Source organism: Bos grunniens, chromosome 3 (genome assembly GCF_055505025.1).
Source record: "Bos grunniens cultivar Pamir isolate PY7600 chromosome 3, Bosgru_T2T1.0, whole genome shotgun sequence".
In the NCBI taxonomy this organism is placed as follows: Eukaryota; Metazoa; Chordata; class Mammalia; order Artiodactyla; family Bovidae; genus Bos; species Bos grunniens.
Window position 1 is genome coordinate 109,584,717 of NC_141167.1, and position 13,274 is coordinate 109,597,990.

General features: G+C 42.1%; 1 long non-coding RNA gene across 1 annotated transcript in view; it reads left to right on the forward strand.

Annotated features, from left to right (window-relative positions):
- The first annotated feature begins 2,912 nt into the window (after positions 1-2,912).
- The window catches only part of LOC147376750 (uncharacterized), a 39,266-nt gene continuing 28,904 nt past the window's right edge, over positions 2,913-13,274 (forward strand). The window contains exon 1 of the long non-coding RNA XR_015161223.1: positions 2,913-3,117. This is a non-coding gene — a long non-coding RNA (uncharacterized LOC147376750). The remainder of the gene's footprint in view (positions 3,118-13,274) is intronic.

Here is a 13,274-nt window from a genome sequence, read left to right on the forward strand (position 1 = left end):
AAAGGGTAGGACATGACTGAGCACACATCATTTTTTTAACCACTGGATCACCAGAAAGTCCCATAACCCTAGGCTCTTTCAAACCACACAGACTCTTCCCCAAAGCCTGGGAATCCTTCGTTTATGTATTTAGTGCTTTCTGTGTGTGAGCGACGATGAGACAAGATGAGCAAAACTGACACTGTCCCAGCCGTTGTGGTGCCTGGGCTCATGGGGAAGATGTACTGTTGAGAGTCATTTAGAACATAATGTGGTAAATGTTATGATGAGGGAGGCAAGAGGAACTTTGGAGGTGATAGATCAGTCTGCTGCCTTAGGCTTGGCAGTGTTAGAATTTCTTCTTGGCAGTGATGATAGTTACAGTGATACATTGATAGTAAAGGAGCTAATCACAGATAAAGGGAAGGGGGAAGAGAAGGTGTTGAAGTATGTGGCAAGTATTCTGGGCAAAGGAGATAGCTTTTTTGTTTCAGGATGTTAAGCAGGACTCATTTGGTACCCTGGAATTGTCAGTTTTGCCACAAAAGTAAAAGGTACCATCAAGAGGTGGCGAGTCAGTTCTGCTATATCCCCAGTACCCTATCCTCTACCTCCCCAGGAAATAAATAGAAGATGCTGTGGAGGTGGAAAGGGGAAAGGGATTGATGGAGTCATGAGTCCATCACCAGAGGATCAAGTGCTGTGATTTTGTCCTCAGCTCCTTAGAGTGAGGGGTCTCTTAGAAATTGGTGGCTTGGCAAGGAGAGACTGCATCTCAGTCCTTGGTTGGATATCTGCTGATGGGCTTGCTGATCTGTTCTCTGTGATCACTGGAGTAAAGAATGAGGGTTGACTGGAAAAGAGCTGTCACTTGTACAATGTGGTTTAGTAGGATGTATGAATTTCCTGTAAGTCAAAAGAACAGTGTGAAAAGTCAATAGAGTTTGAGCCATCTTGCTGGTCGTCCTCCCAAGAAGACCAGTAGCCAGGGAGCTTAGTTATACAGCCAAAGGCAGGACCTGAGGCATTGTGGGAAGCAGTTAGATTGGAGCAGATTTCCTATCAGGGGATTGTGCAATGGGGAGAGCTCCCAGGAAACTAATCCATGTGCCCATAAGCATTAGCATTTGGGCATCTTCTAAATGGAAGGTATCCACTATCAGTCAGCTTTAGCCTGAGAGTCAAACAACAAACAGATGATTACCATGACTTGCCCAGTTAGGGAAAAGGACATTCTGCCCTTCCTCCTAGGCCATCCCCAGTCCTTCCTCCAGGTTCCAACACAACAAGTTAGCAAAAGAGAGAGTTCTATTAAAGGACAGGATGTATCAGTTCCCCAAATGGCATCCCATGCTGAAGGTTGGCTGGTGCTGAGGGTAAGGAAGCTATGTAAACTTGATGTGAGACTAAAGCTTTAAAATGGACTCATTACACTAGGCTGGACTTCTAATAACTAAACAAACAGAAAGCTACAGAATCTTTCAGAGAGGAAAAGGGAAGAATTGACGGAGTATGGTGGAAGGCACTGCTTGAAACCAACCCAGGACTGTGTTCAGCAGAATTCAGAGTGTTTATTACATTGTTTCCACACATAAAAAGGCCAGGCGGTAAGAAGCAGCCTCCTGTGTTAAAAGTATTTGAAGGTGATTCGAACAAAGAGTGAGAGAAGACTGGTGGAGAAGGAAGAGACCAGACAATAAGAGCCTTAAGGTGTTGGCACTTAATTTTAGGGGCAAAGAGAAGTCATGACACATTTTAATGATCATGTTTGCAGTTTAGTTCAACAGGGGGTGGGGTGGGGACTGGAGAGAATTTAAGCAAGAGAGCTTGATCTGTGAATGACAATAGGGATGGAGAAAAGTCAGATGGGATGATATTTAAATGGAGAATTATCAGCAATTGCAGATAGAGCGGAAAACCCAACAAAACTTTTCTTTCCCCATTTCTCCTTCCAGCTGGCGCCCCAAATGCCGTCCCATTTCCAGTTCCTTTCTTTCACTGCATTCCACGATGCTCCACCAATGCTCAGCTCGGTCATTTGGTTTTCTGGTGCACTCCTCTTAGAAGTTTCCAGTGGCCTGGAAACTACAGTCCTACGGGGACCGGAGGGCTGTGGGCACCAGTAGTTTGCATACAGCCCTGCCAGCAGCACGAATAAATGACCTGCCCAATACCCCAAAGCTGGTGTGTTACAAAGTGCATATTTCAAATCCAGCTTTAGGGATTTTTCAATAACACTTCATTGCTGCTTCCCGATGTTAAACAAGAGAAAGTTAAAACAAAAAAAAAGACAGCATTACCCAAAATACAGTGTCCTGAGCATAGCAACGGAAACAACCAGAGACCCCAGACAGTCTGTCAGGTCTTGGTCTAGGGGTACTAGTGCTGCAAGTCCGAGGTCAGTCCCAGAGAATGTGAAGTGCGCATGTGCTAAAGGTCCTAGGCTCGCCCCATCACAGGGGCGGAGGAAGGACAGTGCGCATGTGTTGAAGGTCTGAGGTCCGCCCCGGAAGAGGTGGGGAAGGGGCCTAAAAGCAGAGGTTTGGTGCCATCTGTTAGCCTAAACAGCCCACGTTCTGTTAGCGGAACCCATGCAATGGACGATCCCTTCATTACACCTAGGACCGCTGCCTTACGGCTCCTCCGTAAGCACTACATCTTTGGATTCCCCGAGGGTCAAAGAGAACACGGGACCGGAAGCGCTGACTCCTCCCGTCGTATTTCCAGGGGCAGAGGAAGATGGCGAAACCCATTGGCTAGTGGGGATCAGAAGAGGGCGGTTCACTCGGCCTGCGCGTGGGGCACTATGGGTATTGTAGTTCAGGGCTCCGCGGTCCAGCTTGCAGCGAGGAATCTTGGAAGCCAGTGGGTCCAAGCTGGCCAGGGAAGCGCCTTGCACGGGGGCATTAGGTGTGAAGTAGCTGCAGGGGTGTGTCTTCGTTCTGCTCTTTCTCTTTCGGGTGAGGCCTCACTCTGTCTCGCCTTCAGGGGCCTTCACTTCATCCCATACTTGAGGCTACTTTATAAGCCCCAGTCACCTACAGATTATCCCTTACGATTCCAAGCTGGTCTTGAGTTCCTCTTCTCGTCTATCTCCCGCACATCCAGGCCCTGGAATTCTTCTCTGTCCTTTCTCCCGTGAGTACCTTTTCTTGTTTCTGTCCTAGACAGAACCTCTCTTAACACTTTGCTCTTAACCCATGAGGCATGTCAACGGCTCCAATAAAAGGCTGTCACAGCAAATGTTTGTAGGCACGAGAAGATTTGAGCCTTCCCTTTCAGCAGCCTGGCAGCTCACTTCTTTTGTATTTCTCTTATGATCATTGCAATTGCCTTTTTTTCTGATGCCATTTCTGTGTAGTCTTTGCCTAAGTCTGGCGGGCAGCCTTGGTTATAGACGGTTCCCCTTTGGTCCTATCATTTTGTCTCTGGCTGCCACATTTTGGTAATACGACAGAGGGCGCACACATGGGTTGACTTACAGGACAGAGGAGGGGGGGAAAAAGCTGAATAGAAACAAAAGAATAAATAGCAAACTAGGCTTTATAGAAGTCAGGAAGATATATGGTGAAAGAGGGGGAAGAGAGAGCAATCCTTTCATTCTCATACCTCCACAAACAATTTAGTGCTGAGTGTGAGCAGGGCTTAGTGGGCTCCGTGCTGGAAATGCACCACTAGAAACCACCTAGATACTGGGGGATCCAATCCAGGAGGGCACAGACACACAAGTAAACAACAGTGCAGGATGATATCAGTGTGTGCCCTACCTTCCTGTGTGTTTCTCTTTTCATTCTCCTCCCTCCATCAGTTCATTCCAAAGTACTTTCTCTTTTCACATCTCCTTCTGTTCCATGCTCTTCTTTCCATTCTCAAACTCCCTTCTCCCCTTGTTCTGACCCAAGCTGTTTCTTTTGTATTTTGCTGTTTGCCACTTTGCCAGCAGAAAGTGTTGCAGGGAAAGTCATGCTCATAGGGGATTTAGTAGCACGGAATGCCTGACCTTCATCTTTGTGTGAGAAATATCTACTAATTGTCATCTCATTCCAGGGAAATCTCAGCATTTATACACACTACTTGTAGTAAATCAGTTGCAGATCTTTGTGCCAGAATCATGGAATGTAATTCACAATTGATGTAATTCTTATGCTACCTGTTGAGTGATTGGTGGAACCTGAGGTTTGGAAGGTTAATCTCATGGAAATGGTAGTCAGGAACGACCCTTTATGTGTGATGAAAAGTAGAACCCTGCATGACTGGAGAAGATAAACCTTGGCCTTTTTTTTTTTTTTTTTTAAAAGCATACCTTAGTGGATTGACTAGAACAGGAATACTACCTTGGCTAGAACAGGAATATTACGTTTTTGAAAGATATTTTTGAACTGTTACTTCAGAAACCTACCCCCCCCCCCCCCCGCCTCCTCCAGTCTATTCTAAATTGTCTTATTGGAGGCAATAAGAGTCTTAGTGTAGGGAGGTAGTGGATAGATTTCCAAGTAATATCTAATAATCATGCTTACTTTGTTTAAGAATGTTTTGCAATGCCTTTGAGCAGTAGATTTACCTCTAAGATTTTCTACAACTAATCCTACTTCCTTTGTGTTTCTTGAGAATGGGACTCAGCATGAAGAAGTGAAATTTCATCTTCAGTTATACCTAAAGAAATTCATATCCAAGTCCCTCCATAATTTGAACCCCAGCCACCTCTCTAATCTCATCGCCTTACGCTTGTCCTTATGGTCCCTCTGCTGTAGCTACCCTGGCTTTCTTGCTGTGTCATAAACACCCTGTGCACTCTCCTGCCTGGAATACTCTGTTTCAGGTACTTTTGTTATGGGCTTTACTCAAATATTCATCTCATCAGGGAGACCTTCTCTGATCACCTTATAAGCCTTTATAAGAAAAATTAGAACCTTCATCACTCTATCCCTATGTTAAGTAGTATCACTTCTTGAAAATATTATGTATTTGTTTACTGTCTATTTCTCAAACTAGAAGATAAGCTCAGTGAGAGTATGGTTCTAATCTGTTTCCTTAGTCCCTGGAACATGGTGTATAGAAAGTGCTCATTTGTAAAATGAAAGGATTTTTAAAAAAGCATGAACAGAGCACTTAATGTGAAAGTCACTGTGTGTATAGTGAATAATGAAGGATTTACAGATAGAAATAAGATATAGTCCTTAACATTGAACAATCTGTGGTGTAGAAAGACTATAGACTAATCTAAGGATCTTTCATTAAATTGTAGCTGAGCAAAAAAGTCTTAAGTCTGAAGAGCCAGGGTCAGCTGTGGTGTATTTGGTATGTAGAAGCATTTGTACCTTATATCATAGTTTTGAACTGGCCTCTGTGCTGCTCTATTATTTCTGTGACCAATTCCCACTGTGTCCTTGTGTAGGATGAACTTGACCAATCAGGGACCACATAAAAGGAGCTATTGCTTTATTTCTATCTGACCTCCTAGCTGCCTGTCTCACTTCTTTTCCAGGGCATCCAGTTCGTTTCCACCCGTGTGCCTGTCATCAACCACATATCTCACAATGTCTCCTACTTAAAACCCTTCAAGTGGCAACTCCTTAGTTGGCATTCCAAACATCCCCTTCTCCCCTGTCCCTACTCTGACTCCTTTTTACCTCAGCATCATTTTTTTCTTTTAAATTATTTATATTTGTTTGTTTATTTGGCTGCCTCAGGTCTTAGTTGTAGCATGCAGGATCTTTAGCTGTGGCACATGGGATCTATTTCCTTGACCAGGGGTTGAAGGTGGGCTCCCTGCATTGGGAGCACAGAATCTTAACCACTGGACCACCAGGGAAGTACCCTACCTCAATATCTTTATCTTCCTCAGTACTCTTCCTGAATGTATGACTCAGAAATGTGAAATTTGCAGTTCCCTATTTGATTTTTCTCTGTGTGTTCTCTTTGCCCAGAATGCCCTTTCCCTTAATTCTTACCTTACTATAGTCGCTGGTCTTCCACAGCTTAGAGGAACCAGCCATCTTCCAAGAAGCTTTAGCAACTCTCCTCTCCTATCCAGGATAGGCGAGTTTCCTTCCCTCCACTCCACTCCTTTCCTCAAAACAAAACACATTTCAGTATTGATCAATCTCTTTTATCTACTAGATTGTAGGTCCTTTGAAGGTGGTCATTTGGAGGGCTGTCTGCTTTTAAGAGTCCAGGCATTTGAATTCCATTTCTGTCTCTTGTTGGCCAAAACAACTGTCTTTGGGCCAGTCATATGACTCATTGAGCCCATTTCCTTTTCAGTAAAATCTAATTGTACTTGCTTTTGTATCCCCAGCCTCTGGTACCATGCTCAATGCACTCAACTCGGTTGTCTTGCTGTAGATTTCTTTACATTCTCTGCCCATCTCTTGTTTCTACAGGTTTGAGATGATGACTCTTGGCTATAAGGACAGTAGACCTGACCTGAGTGAATGATGAATGATTGTGTCTCTGTGTATCTGAGAGAGAGAAGGAGAGACAAAGAAGGAGAATATTAATGTGTGAGTAGGCTGTGTCCCACTCAATTTTGCTCTGTTAAAGAGTTAAAAGTGGATAGTGTATACCTACCTAAGGTCAGGTGGTGACAGTAGGAAAGAAGAATAGATTTGTAAGCAAAACAACACTGGAAAAGATTAAACTTTCAAACTACTTGCTTTTTATGCATTTCCAGTTTAAAACCCACAAAACAGACTAACTTTGAGTATGGTTAATTAAATTAACCTCTTAAACTTTAAGGTGGTTTTTGATTCATAGTATGGAAACCTGACCTGCCTCCTGAGAAATCTGTATGCAGGTCAAGAAGCAACAGTTAGAACTGGACATGAAACAACAGACTGGTTCCAAATCGGGAAAGGAGTATGTCAAGGCTGCATATTGTCACCCTGCTTATTTAACTTATATTCAGAGTACATCATGAGAAATGCTGGGCTGGATGAAGCACAAGTTGGAATCAAGATTGCCAGGAGAAATATCAATAACCTCAGATATGCAGATGACACCACCCTTATGGCAGAAAGTGAAGAACTAAAGAGCCTCTTGATGAAAATGAAAGAGGAGACTGAAAAAGTTGGCTTAAAGCTCAACATTCAGAAAACTAAGATCATGACATCTAGTCCCATCACTTCCTGGCAAAAAGATGGGGAAACAATGGAAACAGTGACAGACTATATTTTTGGGCTCCAAAATCACTGCAGATGGTGACTGCAGCCATGAAATTAAAATATGCTTACTCCTTGGAAGAAAAATTATGACCAACTTAGACAGTATATTCAAAAGCAGAGACATTACTTTGCCAACAAATGTCCGTCAAGTCAAAGCTATGGTTTTTCCAATAGTCATGTATGGACATGAGAGTTGGACTATAAAGAAAACTGAGCACCAAAGAATTGATGCTTTTGAACTGTGGTGTTGGAGAAGAGTCTTAAGAGTCCCTTGGACAGCAAGGAGATCCAGCCAGTCCATCCTAAAGGAAATCAGTCCTGAATATTCATTGGAAGGACTGATGCTGAAGCTGAAACTCCAATGCTTTGGCCACCTGATTTGAAGAACTCCTTGGAAAAGATCCTGATGCTGGGAAAGATTGAAGGCGGGAGGAGAAGGGGACGACAGAGGATGAGATGGTTGGATGGCATCATTGACTCAATGGGCATGAGTTTGAGTAAGCTCTGGGTGTTATTGATGGACAGGGAGACCTGGCGTGCTGCAGTCCATGGGGTTGCAGAGTCTGATACGACTGAGCGACTGAACTGAACTGAACTGATAGAAACTTATAGAGAAGGAAATAGCAACCCACTCCAGCATTCTTGCCTGGGAAACTCCGTGGACAAACGAGCCTGATGGGCTACAATCCATGCGGCCACAGAGTCAGACATGACTGAGTGACTGAGCATGGCAACTTTAACTTAGTCATTTACTTTTTCATTTACTTAGTCATTTACTTGTTTCAAAAAACCATGGGAGAAGCAATCGTTTTGGAGAATCGCCACAATTTCCTGCTTCAACAGTGCTTGGATGGAACTTGGTGCTCGTCCCTTGCCTTGGCCAGCTGCTCAGAGTCAGCCCTCACTACCACCCACCCAGAGCCCTCGACCCACCCCAGGCCCCCACCTCCACCTCTCAGCCACCTTCCAGGATGACTGCATCTTCTTGCAGATGCTGCCTGGACTACTGCCAGGACTCGGAGGATGCCATCAACTACCCCACTGGAGCTGTTTGCCTGCTACATCTGTGTCATACTATTTTGACTGTGATGATGTGGCTTTGAAGAACTTTGCCAAGTATTTTCTTACCAATCTTGTGATGAAAGGGAACATGCTGAGAAGCTAATGAAGCTACAGAACCAGTAAAGTGGCCGAATCTTCCCTTAGGATGTTAAGGAATTAGACCTTGATGACTGGGAGAATGGGTGGAGTGCAATGGAATGTGTGCTACATTTGGAAAAAAGTGTGAATTAGTCACCACTGGAACTGCACAAACTGGCCACTGACAGAAATGACCCCCATTTGTGTGACTTCATTGGGACTCATTACCTGAATGAGCAGGAGAAATCCAACAAAGAACTGGGTGACCGTGTAACCAACCTGTGCAAGACGGGGGTCCCCTGAGTCTGGCATGGCAGAGTATCTCTTTGACAAGCACATACTGGGACACCGTGATAATGAGAGCTAAGCCTTAGGCTGACTTCCCGTAGTCACAGGGATGACTTCCCTGGTCATCAAGGCAGTGCATCTGTGTTTGGGTCATAATACTTAAGTTCTTTCTTTAGTACCATTCCTTCAAATAAAGTAAGTTGGTATGCCACCCTCCCCTCACACCCCAAAAGGAAAAAAAAATGTGAGAAAAAGATTTGTGAAGTCTGTGTGCCAAGTCGCTTCAGTCATGTCTGACTCTTTGTGAGGCAAGAGTACTCTGTCCAGGCAAGAGTACTGGAGTCGGTTGCCGTACCCTCTCCAGGGGACCTTCCCGACCCAGGGATTGAACCTATGTCTTTTATGTCTCCTGCATTGGAAAATGGATTCTTTACCACTAGCACTGCCTGGGAAGCCCTTCAGAGGTCTGTGCTTAATCACTCAGTGGTGTCCAACTCTTTGCGACTCCATGAGTATAGCCTGCCAGGCTCCTCTGTCCATGGAATTGTCCAGGCAGGAATATTGGAGTGGGTTGACATGCCCTCCTCCAGGGGTTCAGTCCAACCCAGGAATTGAACCCAGGTCTCCTGCATTGCAGATGGATTCTTTACCATCTGAGCCACCAGGGAAGCCCTCAGAAATCGAAAATGTGTCATTTGATGGATGCCCTGGTAGATCTGCTTTAGAGAATGAGTTAATAATATCTCATATTAAAGTCTGACTTCAACCAAGCTTTTAAAGAACTTGTGGTTGTAGAACTTCTAAAATCTGCTTACTATGTCCTTCAAAGCACGATGTGTGCTTTATTGTGCTTCTCTTAAAAAGAAATGGTTAATGAAAGCTGAAGGTTAACACTTAAAAGTAGACAGTGATAATGGATAATTGACAGTTGATCATGGAGAAGGAAATGGCAACCCACTCTAGTATTCTTGCCTAGGAAATCCCATGGATGGAGGAGTCTGGCAGGCTACAGTCCATAGCGTTGCAGAAGAGTCAGACACAACTTAGTGACTAAACAACAACAAATGTGTATGCCATGGATATTAGCACAGAACCTCTTTCAACAATGTCATAAAATCTAACATCTGTTGTAGGATATTGAGTTTCATGCTGCCTTTTGTTTACATTGAATTTTTATTTTGAACAATAGGCAACAAGTGACTCAGCAGTGATATTGATTCAAAGGCCATGAATCAATTCAATGATTTGCTGGTAAATCTTGAACAATCAGTTCTCAGAAAAACAAAGAGATCTGGTTTATAGTGTTTCCCAATTGCCTTGTATAGATTCTCCACTGTGGTCTATTCCAAGTGACCAAATGTGATGTCACTGAATGTGGAGTTGGAAAGGCACATGTACACCATTTCTGAGAGCCTGTATGAGCCAGCTCCAGGAGCAAACTCCCAGAGATAGTGAAAGACAGGGAAGCCTGGAGTGTTGCAGTCCATGGGTTGCAAAGAGTCAGACATGACGACTGAACAACAATAGTTAAATAGAAAGTGAGCCTTGAGTGTTTACCAGTGTTCCAACTGGTTAGTTTTTAGTGGGTATTTCCATGTTGTAATGACTTGTCTTCTTAATAAACCTTGTATAACCTATAGGATTCAATAATTAAGATTCTCATGTATATCATATAAAGTTCCCTAGAGCTGTCCTAAGAAAGTAAATAAAAATCTTAGCAATATTTCATATTATCTCTAGAACAGACCCTGATTTACTCTCAGGGGATTCCCTGGTGACTCAGCTGGTAAAGAAACCTCTCCTGCAATGCAGGAGACCCCAGTTCAGTTCCTGGGTTAGGAAGATCCACTGAAGACCCACTCCAGTATTCTTGGGCTTCCCTGGTGATTCAGCTGGTAAAGAATCTGCCTATAATGCAGGAGACCCTGGTTCGATCCTTGGGTTTGGAAGATCCCCTGCAGAAGGGAACAGTTACCCTCTCCAGTATTCTGGCCTGGAGAATTACATGGACTCTATAGTCCATGGGGTCTCAAAGTGTCAGACACGACTGAGCGACTTTCACTTTCCTTGTATCTTGGTGAGTTCTCTTTTTCTCCAAAACAATACTCCCCTAAACCCACCACCACTCCTACATTCAGGGATTAAATAGCAGGCCCCTCACATCTTTTTAGCAATATTCTCCAGAAATACAATGAGATTTGAAATGAGGCCTAAATTCCTCTGTATTTCTTTTACCCTCCCCCACCCCAAAGCACAGGAACTAAATTTTTTACCCCTCCCCCCAACCCATCCAATTCATATATTGAAGTCCCTTCACCCAATGGGACTTTGTTTTGAGATAGGACTTTTAAAGAGGTAATTTTGGTTAGGTGAGGTTCTAAGTGTTGGGTCTTAATTGAATATGACTGATGTTCTCTTTAGAAGAGGAAGTGACACCAGAGAGGGACACAGAGAAAAGGCTACTTAAGCACACAGCAAGAAGGCAGCCATCTGCAAGCCAGGATGAGAGGTCTCTCTAGAAACCAATCCTGCCAGCACCTTGATCTTGCTTGACTTCTAGACTCCAGAATAGTAAGAAAATAAATGTCATTTGTTTAAGCTACCCAATATGTGGTATTTTGTTATTGCAGCCCTAGCAGTCTAATACACAAATGAATCATTAGAATGACCTTGAACATCATGTAGTTCTTCTTGATAAATGCATTTGACCCTGGGATATGTGCAAAGATGTTTGTAAGCATAAATTTATGTATTACTCTTTTTATTTTTTTAAAATATAACTTTATTTATTTTAATTGGAGGTTAATTACTTTACAGTATTGTATTGGTTTTGCCATATATCAGTGTGAATCTGCCACAGGTATACATGTGTTCCCCAACCTGAACCCCCCTCCCTCCTCCCTCCCCGTACCATCCCTCTGGGTCGTCTCAGTGCACCAGCCCCAAGCATCCAGTACCATGCATTGAACCTGGACTGGCGATTCGTTTCATATATGATATTATATGTGTTTCAGTGCCATTCTCCCAAATCATCCCACCCTCTCCCTCTCCCACAGAGTCCAAAAGACTGTTCTATACATCTGTGTCTCTTGCTGTCTGGCATACAGGGTTATCGTTACCATCTTTCTAAATTCCATATATACGCATTAGTATACTGTATTGGTGTTTTTCTTTCTGGCTTACTTCACTCTGTATAATAGGCTCCAGTTTCATCCACCTCGTTAGAACTGATTCAAATGTATTCTTTTTAATGGCTGAGTAATACTCCATTGTGTATATGTATCACAGCTTTCTTATCCATTCATCTGCTGATGGACATCTAGGTTGCTTCCATGTCCTGGCTATTATAAACAGTGCTGAGATGAACATTGGGGTACACGTGTCTCTTTCTTCTTTTTTGCTTTTGGTTATTTCTTGTTTTACAGTTTTAGTCAATAAACAATTTTGAAAATAATGCCATGACTCACTTTTGATGTATGGCAAAACCAATACAATATTGTAAAGTAAAAAAAAAAAAAATAATAATAAAAAAATTAAAAAAAATAATTAGAAAAGAAGCTAACAATATCGTTAGTTAATAGTGTTTTATCCTTCTGCTTACTATCAATAATTTCAGATAATTTTAATTAATTTCTAACATATTAGTCTCCAAATTAATAATAGCACAAAAATAATCTTAGTAAATTATTTTGGTAATAATTCTTTTTGTCGGTAGAATCTGGTTAGCTAGCATGTATCTGTTACTTGCAGGGATTCTGTTGCATTATGTAGAAGAAACAATCATAGAATAGTTATTTAGAGCTAAAACGTGTTTCTGTGAAAGAAATAAATATAATTAAATATAATTTTTCTATATTAAAAATATACTATTGTAATGCCCCAAAGCCTCTGAATATGTGGTTATGTTATATGTGAAATAAAGACTCCTTTCTGTTATTTCCAGTAATGCACTCCATCTTGGTCTAGACCCAAGACAGACCCATATTATATTAAATAAATGTTATAGTACTTCATATTAAAGTGAGAATTCAGTATGGGTTTTGGGTAAACCCTGACATAGTATGTATGAAATTGTTTTCATACATTTCTATGTTTAAGAAAACATAGAAATTGTTTTCTTAAAAGACATAATTATGCACTTCAAACATGAAACATTTATGGAATCATTGAAATAGCTAGTATAAACATGAAAATAAAAAAGGAAAATACTACAACCATTTAGGTTGTGTGGTGTTTTTTTTTTTTTTTGATTAAATATATTTAATTTTTATGTGTTATTTTTATTTTTTTCTCTGTTGATCTTTTCTTTTTTCTTTTTATTCCTTTCCTTTTTTTTTTTCATTTTTTAACTTTACAATATTGTATCAGTTTTGCCATACATCAACATGAATCTGCAACAGGTATACATGTGTTCCCCATCTTGAACCCTCCTCCCTCCCCCCTCCCTGTACCATCACTCTGGGTCGTCCCAGTGCACCAGCCCCAAGCATCCAGTATCGTGCATCGAACCTGGACTGGAGACTCGTTTCGTATATGATATTATACATGTTTCAATGCCATTCTCCCAAATCATTCCACCCTCTCCCTCTCCCACAGAGTCCAAAAGACTATTCTATACATCAGTGTCTCTTTTGCTGTCTCATATAGAGGGTTATTGTTACCATCTTTCTAAATTCCATATATATGCGTTAGTATACTGTATTG